Source organism: Carassius auratus, chromosome 18, assembly GCF_003368295.1.
Source record: "Carassius auratus strain Wakin chromosome 18, ASM336829v1, whole genome shotgun sequence".
Taxonomy (NCBI): Eukaryota; Metazoa; Chordata; class Actinopteri; order Cypriniformes; family Cyprinidae; genus Carassius; species Carassius auratus.
Genome location: NC_039260.1, coordinates 20,240,986 through 20,249,229, shown reverse-complemented (window position 1 = coordinate 20,249,229; position 8,244 = coordinate 20,240,986).

Here is an 8,244-nt window from a genome sequence, read left to right as displayed (position 1 = left end):
AGAGTCTTGCTAGACACTGCTTTAGGCAAAAAGTCTGTAGAAATGTGCTTAGCCTTTATATTGCGCAGGGTCAATTTCAAGATAACAAAAAGTCAAGAAAAGTGTAATGTACTTTGGTTGTGCCATGAAGAGTGGGACAGTGTTTATTTTAATCTATTAGACAATTTGTATTTCAACTTAATAAGCAAAAGCACCAATACAAAGCATAGTGATTATTTGTCATATTTGTATCTTTTATTGCATTCATTTCTTTACACAGTTCGTTCTTAAATAAACATGTATGTCTATTAAAGGCTTATCATTCACTCCACACTTCCTTCATGCTGTCCTGTCGTGTACCTCGCTCCTCAATGACCCGCTCAAACAGGTTTGTACCGTGAAGTGCATTTTTTTCTAGTTTGCAGCACACACTGATGAGAGCAAGGCAGTCACCTTGGGCTGTGTGTGTGTGTGTGTGTGTGTGTGTGTGTGATGTAAAAGGTCAGGGTTAAAGGTAGCTTCAAACCCGAGGCAGAGGATTACGGCTGACAGGAAGTTGCAGTGGAAATGTTGATGATTGAAGTGTCACTGATTATCACTGTTCAGCCTGAAGTTTTCGGGTCATGTACCACAGTTTGCAGTAGGTGATATGGGTTACAGTAAAGTTCCATTTGTTAACATTATTTTACTACATTAGTCACCAAGAACTAACAATTTCTAGCATTTTTTTTATTTCAGTTAAGGGTATTTTCTACATTTAGCTACCAATGCCTTCTTAAAATCAAAAGTTGTTATTTATTGTATCTAAAAATGAACACTTAAATATTAATAAGTAGTGCTGGGTGATATATCTAACGATATGACCATGTGCATCTGGTCTGCAATAATGAAAGCGATATTGCGTAGCCAGTCATTGATCTACGGCCCGGTCTGTTAAATGCCGCTCCATTTGAAAGCATGTGATGGCGATTTAGCGGTAATCAGGGAACCAGATTTACTGATCATATCGTTAGATATATCACCCAGCCCTATCAATAAGCAGTGCAAATGTTTTGCTCATTGTTAGTTAATGCATTTACTGATGTTAACTCATGGGAACTTTTTGTAAGGTGTTACCGCAAAAGGTTTCCATGATATTTATTATTGGCTTATAACGACTTTATAAACGTTTTAGAAAAGCCTCTAACAGCAAATATACATATCTGTTTTGAAGTCTATGACAAAATAATCACATATGTATGTATATATAAAATGTATCTAATGTACTGTAATATGTATATTTATTTGAATTTAATATAAAGTAATATAAAGTGTTTAGAATGACTAAATACTGGATCAACTGCATTGTCAATTCCAGCAAAATTTGCATCTGTTAATATTATTTAATGGACCTGAGACAACATGAACAGTAACTCCACCTGTACATATCTACTATGGGTTATTTTATATGGTATTTGTGGAGCAGAAGTAAGTCTTGAGCTCACAGCAGTATCGCTGTATGCATTGGCAGTAGCAAGTTCCTGTACTTGCTTGCAGTAACAATAATACACAATTACAGCAATAATTAACAGCAGCAGCAGAGCAAATCTATGACACCAAGGCCAACATCGTCAAATCCGTTACCACCCTAAAATCCTTTTCATGATAGAACTATTCTTAACTATTATAACTTTATAATAAAAGTTTATGTTTGCATGATGTTTATTAATTAGTTGTGACACCTTTATAAACTTTATAACAGTAACATTTTAGCCAATGTAATAGTAAATATTAATGTCTGCTTTAGCTTTAATGACTTTCTTAAAACATAATTATCTGTGTGTAAAATCACATTTATTGACTGGGCTGCTGGGCTGCTTTTTTTTTTCTTTTTTTTTTGTAAGTGTCTTTACTGTGTGCAGTCCGTATCATATTGTGCAAAAATCATTAATGGCTTTCCAATGACTCATATCTTTTGTCAGTTTTCATCTATGCAAGTAATCTTCTTATCTAGACAAAATACCTCGTAAACTCTCTGAAGATTTATTTTAGTCACTTAATTCAAACGTAATATTTCATTCAGATTTCTTATACAACAGCTCCGCATCAGGGCAAAACCTCATATTATTTGAATTTTAATTAAGTTCTATATAGAAACCTTTTTTTTATATTAAAGTTTTAGTAATTTTGTTGTGTGCTTATTGTTTATTTTATTTCAGGTAGCATATATATATATATATATATATATATATATATATATATATATATATATATATATTTAAGTTTACATATATACATATAGTTTTTGTCCGTGCAAAGTGATCTTATGAATGAACATGTAAGTATAGCTGTCACATACAGCGAGGTCTGCTAAGTCTCTTTTGGCATGGCAGGTCACAGCAGGCATGTTGAATTCTGGGTAATCGGTGTGTGGTATGGTCAGGTTATGGAAATAGCCCGCAGGTATGTTGCTCTAATCGGAGAGGCAATCATTTGGTCTCCTGACCCCCAGGTTCACAGTCAGGTCAGTAGAGTCTGGTATCTCGAGTGATGTCATTGTCGCCCCCACCTCCAGACATCTGTCACATCACACTCATCCATCCCCACCTTCACCTGTCAGCTTAGCTCGTGTCCTAGCCATTAGCTTACTGCTACGAAAAAAGAAAAAAACATCCGTGTGCTTGCCTTATCTGTGCTGTGACGGGGAGGTGATCTGTACATACCAAGAGAAGAAACCACAACCTGTCCAGAGGAAAGGATCCACCCTTCCAGCATACGAACAATGACCCTGTTGTCTTCACCTGCGGAGGAAAACCTGTTATTATCAAGGGCATGTACATAAACTAACAGCGAACACACTGTGCTGTATCTATAATTCATCACGCTGACAGAGAGCGCTTCACAACGATTACGTGTTTTTAAAGCCATGCTGGAACCTTATGTTATGTACACAAGAAATACACACATTCAGTGAAGTGCTTTCAAATGCACCCAAAACTAGTTTCATCTGAAAACGGCTCATGCAATATTCAAAAGAACGACATTTTTAACATAATTTTCCCAATTGATTAATCACAGTTCATTCATTGTTTTGTATTAAAATCAGTGTTGGTTAATTCCAGTTACTTTTGATGTAATTGCATTTTAATACTGTATATACTATAGTACAAATCTATATTAAACAACAGCAGATTTAACATTAAAGTTTAGCATCTAATTTTAAAATGTGCTTGTGTTTTAATGCTCCTTTTAAAGTACTTTGAGAGAGAATAATTCATGCAATTTATATTATTGTTATATTAACAAAAAAAAAAAAAAAACAGTATGATGTTTATAGCTGTTGTCTAACTGGTTGAGGTTGACAGAAAGTAATTAGTAATGCAATTATTGTTTTAGAGAGAGTAATTAGTACAGTAATCGGATTACACTGTTGAAGATATTAGTTTTCTCATATGTTATGTTTAAATTGGCAAATGCGGCATATTACATTTCAGGAACAGAAATCTGAACATTTAATTAACCCAATAAAATCTTGGTTTCATTTTATTGACATAACAATTAAAGGTTTTTAAAGAGGGGAGTTTGGATTTCTAGTTTTAGCAGTCTATAAATTAGAAAATACTGTGAACATCCAATTACCATGTTTTTTAAGATTAAAATGTTGCTTAAAATCTGGTGAATTATACCTCAGTAAAACTTTCACAATATAGATAGGAATAAATCTGTAAAGTCTGGAGTGAGTTCTATACTGAAGAGAGAGAGAGAGAGAGAAACTGCCTTTAAATATATTTATGATAATTTAAATCTATAAATAAACACTTAAATGTGCATCTAGGATATTTTATTTCCATTAGTCTGAAAAAAAAAGCATGTTATAAAAGCAAATATCTCAAATAGTGCAGTAGTTTTGCCTGTGTTATCTTGCTTTAAATATGTAAAATATTACACATAATGTGTTTAACTATGCAAACTCTTCACTAAATCAGAAATTTGAGACTTGTTCTTGGGAAACTCACTGGCACAATGCTAGGGTGCTGTGAACGGTTGTCTGTCCAGTGCTATGCCGTTGCTAAGTTGTCTTCACTATGTCACAGTTACTGCAATGGAATGCTAAACAGTGCCTTAGCAACCACTAACAAGCAAATATTATTACAGGTAAAGTACCTGACAGGTGACAGTATAAATCATGTCTACAGGTGTCATTGTTTTTTTGTTTTTGCTTGTTTGTTTCTTTTTCAGCCAGAGGAAATCACATGCTTTAAACTGTGGCCCTAAATTTCACCAGTACACAGAAAATTATATATTTATTTATATTAATATTATTATTATTATTACTTTCATTATGTGCTTTAATGGTTTTAATACATATATATATGACTTCAGGTTGATATTTAATATTGGAAAAATCATCTGTGGAGGACGAGCTATGAGTTTAATAGACTCTACATTTTCTCAGTCCATTTACCAATCAGCTGCATCTAAAGCCTATCAATCTTTATCATCTCACACCTAATTAATGGCCGTTAATGCTGTTCCCTGCGGACAGCTGGCTGATGTTATTTCAGATACTTGCAAATGTATTTACAGTAGTGATTAACCTTCAGCAGTCCGCCTTCGCTCACTCATGCTAATACACCGGTCAACAATCTTTCCAGCGTCTGCGAGATGGCGCTGCCGCCTACACACACATATCAAACACTCTGTCATACACACACATACGGTGGGCCACAAACTGACCCATCCACACTCTCCTGCTTGCCTCTTTTGGGGCTTTCGAGGGTATGTCCATGCAGGCTTATGACTTCAAGTGTTTGACTTGTAGACCATCTATAAGAAACACATCTGTTTTATATCCAGCGACGTCCACATTTATACAATACACTGTAAAAAAAATATTTATATATTCTAAATAAAGAAACGTTTACTGGAGTGCAATTTGGAATAAAATGCTATTTCAGTCTTTCCACTTCAAAACATCATGTGTATGAATTTTACGAGAAGTTTCTGAGTGAATTATTATTATTTGCATCATCGCAAAATGTAAACTACATTGTCAGCCGATTCTAATCTACTATATGTGATTAAAATGCATGACAATATTAAGATATTATAAACGTTTGCATCATGATGATTCAAAAAAAAAAAAATATATATATATATATATATATATATATATATATATATATATTTTTTTTTGATGTACTATACAACTTTAATGAAAAACAAAAGTATAAAAAAATGTATCTAAAAATCATAAGTTTAAATAAAAGGCTCATATGGACATGAAAATATAAAATATTATGGTAATTATTTAACTTACACAAATACAGCGGTAGAGACCAATTGTCATTGAGTAAATAAAGCCTGTGAACTTTGAAAATATGGCCTTAGAAAACTATCTTTTTGTTTGGTAGCTTGACAACCTTTAGTCACCATTCACTGCCATTATGTGGAAAAAAGTATAAGCATCCAGCCTGCGGTTGATGAAAAAAGCAAATCATCTGGGTTTTGAACGACTGGAGAGTGAGTAAATGATGACAGAATGTTCATTTTTGAGTGAACGGTCTCTCTGCCATCCCAAAACTTCAACCCTTGTCCCTGAGAGAGATGAGTCAGACATGGCACAGATAGCGTGGAGTCTGCGGGACATGTGATCTGCCCGTTCTGCTGCCCAAACACTCCATTAAGACTGTGATGGGGACGGACAGACAGTGAAGATGGAAAGGCACGGCGCAGCGGTCACTGTCACCCAGCTGGCCGAGCTATAAGTCATCACCGGGCACAGCTGCACGCAGACGCTCCCAGAAGCCACCAGCACAGCCCGCTCCGCTCAGGGCTTCGTGTTGTGTTTTCCCTCAACATGATCTAAGGCTCCGTTAAAGCCTGAGCCAAAAAAGACTTTCATGCACATTCTTTGCATTGGAATCCATGCATAAGGCAATGCCAATTGAAAAGTGCAGGCCCATTCGGTGCTGTGTTTGAACTGGGAGCGTTCTTTTCTTCTACAGGGAGTTTTGTGCCAGACCTCAACTGTTGGTTTCCTATTATGATAAAAACAACTCTTAATGCACTTCATGAAACATTCGCTACAAGCTTGTAATCCACATTTTACACCGCTGCTTGGCTTTATAAGTGAAGCTGCTTTCAGAGCCAAGGAGACATCAGTGACTGCCACGCTGCAGACTGTGTAATGCAGGATCAACGGCCTTTGCAAATCGCTGTGCAATTACGTATTTGTTGACAGGCCTCAGTAAAAACGAATGTGTCTTATGGAAATGATATGCTTTATAGTGCATGAACACGGTCAGGCTGGAAGACTTGAATTCCTGTTCAAAAAAGATTTGAACTGATGAATTACTTTTGGGTGGACAGTGGATTCGCTGGTCAATAATGGATGATGTACAGTCACACAGAACAGCTGGTTTTGAAGCCAGTGTCATTTAATTTACTGACGTTCCTGTTTGAGAGAAAAAGAAAAAGAAATACAAATACAAATTATGAACTGTGGTAGAGTAAGGGGCAAATTCACTAAACATCAACAGCAATTTTACAGTGTTTTAGCAATAAAAAAAAAAAAAAAAGCATTTGATTGACTAAATACCACAAGCCTGTGCTTCATTTGTGGTGGCATTTTTGGTTGTTTCTTTTGTGGTTCTTAATTATTTGAAATTATTTTTCATTGTGACATATAATGTGCAACAAATTCTATGAAAATAATTTGTTACATTACATATTTTTTCACAAAATGCTGACTGTGGTAATTATCTTTGTGCAAATCCAAATGGAACTGTTTTTTTTTTTTTTTTCAGTGAATATCAACTTAAATTTCAGTCTGTTCCTCATATTTATTCAATAGCGCATATGGGTTAGTGTTATGGTTAACAAATTAGCAACAAAACTATATGCAAACATTATGGTTTTGGTACCTTATATTACCAGCAACTTTATATTTGTAATCCATAAAAGAGCTTATTTTATGAAAATGATTTGAACTTAGTTCTATTTTTACTGAACAAAATAAAGATAACACTTTTGTTTTTGCCCCCATTTTTCATGATCTGAAGTCAAAGATCTAAGACTCTTTCTATGTACATGAAAGGCCTATTTATCTCAAATATTGTTCCCAAATCTGTCTAAATCTGTGTTAGTGAGCACTTCTCCTTTGCCGAGATAATCATCCACCTCACAGGTGTGGCATATCAAGATGCTGATTAGACAATGATTATTACACAGGTGTGCCTTAGGCTGGCCACAATAAAAGGCCGCTCTAAAATGTGTAGTTTTATCACACAGCACAATGCCACAGATGTCGCACGTTTTGATGGAGCGTGCAATTGGCATGCTGACTGCAGGAATGTCCACCAGAGCTGTTGCCCATGCATTGAAAGTTCATTTCTGTACCATAAGCTGCCACTTCACAGACCACGTGTAACTACACCAGCCCAGGACCTCCACATCCAGCATCCTCACATCCAAGATCATCTGAGACAAGGAATTTCTGCACAAACTGTCAGAAACCGTCTCAGGGAAGCTCATCTGCATGCTCGTCGTCCTCATCTGGATCTCGACCTGACTGCAGTTTGTCGTCATAACTGATTTGAGTGGGCAAATGCTCACATTAGATGGCGTCGGGCACTTTGGTTTGCTGATGTCATCGTTGTGGATTGAGTGGCCCATGGTGGTGGTGGGGTTATGGTATGGGCATGAATACAAGTGCATTTTATTGATGGCATTTTGAATGCACGGAGATACCGTGACGAGATCCTGAGGCCCATTGTTGTGCCATTCATCCACGACCATCACCTCATGTTGCAGCATGATAATGCACAGCCCCATGTTGCAAGGATCTGTACACAATTCCTGGAAGCTGATAATATCCCAGTTCTTGTATGGCCAGCATACTCACCAGATACGTCACCCATTGAGCATGTTTGGGATGCTCTGGATCGGTGTATACAACAGCAGTTCCTGTAAATATCCAGCAACTTCACACAGCCAATAGAAGTGCACCAACATCCCACAGACCACAACCAACAACCTGATCAACTCTATGTGATGGAGATGTGTTGCACCACGTGAAGAAAATGGTGGTCACACCAGATACTGACTGGTTTTCGGACCCACTGGGATCCCCTAATAGAGAAAAACCGTACATTTTAGAGCGGTCTTTTATTGTGGCCAGCCTAAGGCACACCTGTGTAATAATCATGCTGTCTAATCAGCATCCTGATATGCCACACCTGTGAGGTGGATGATTATCTCAGCAAAGGAGAAGTGCTCACTAAC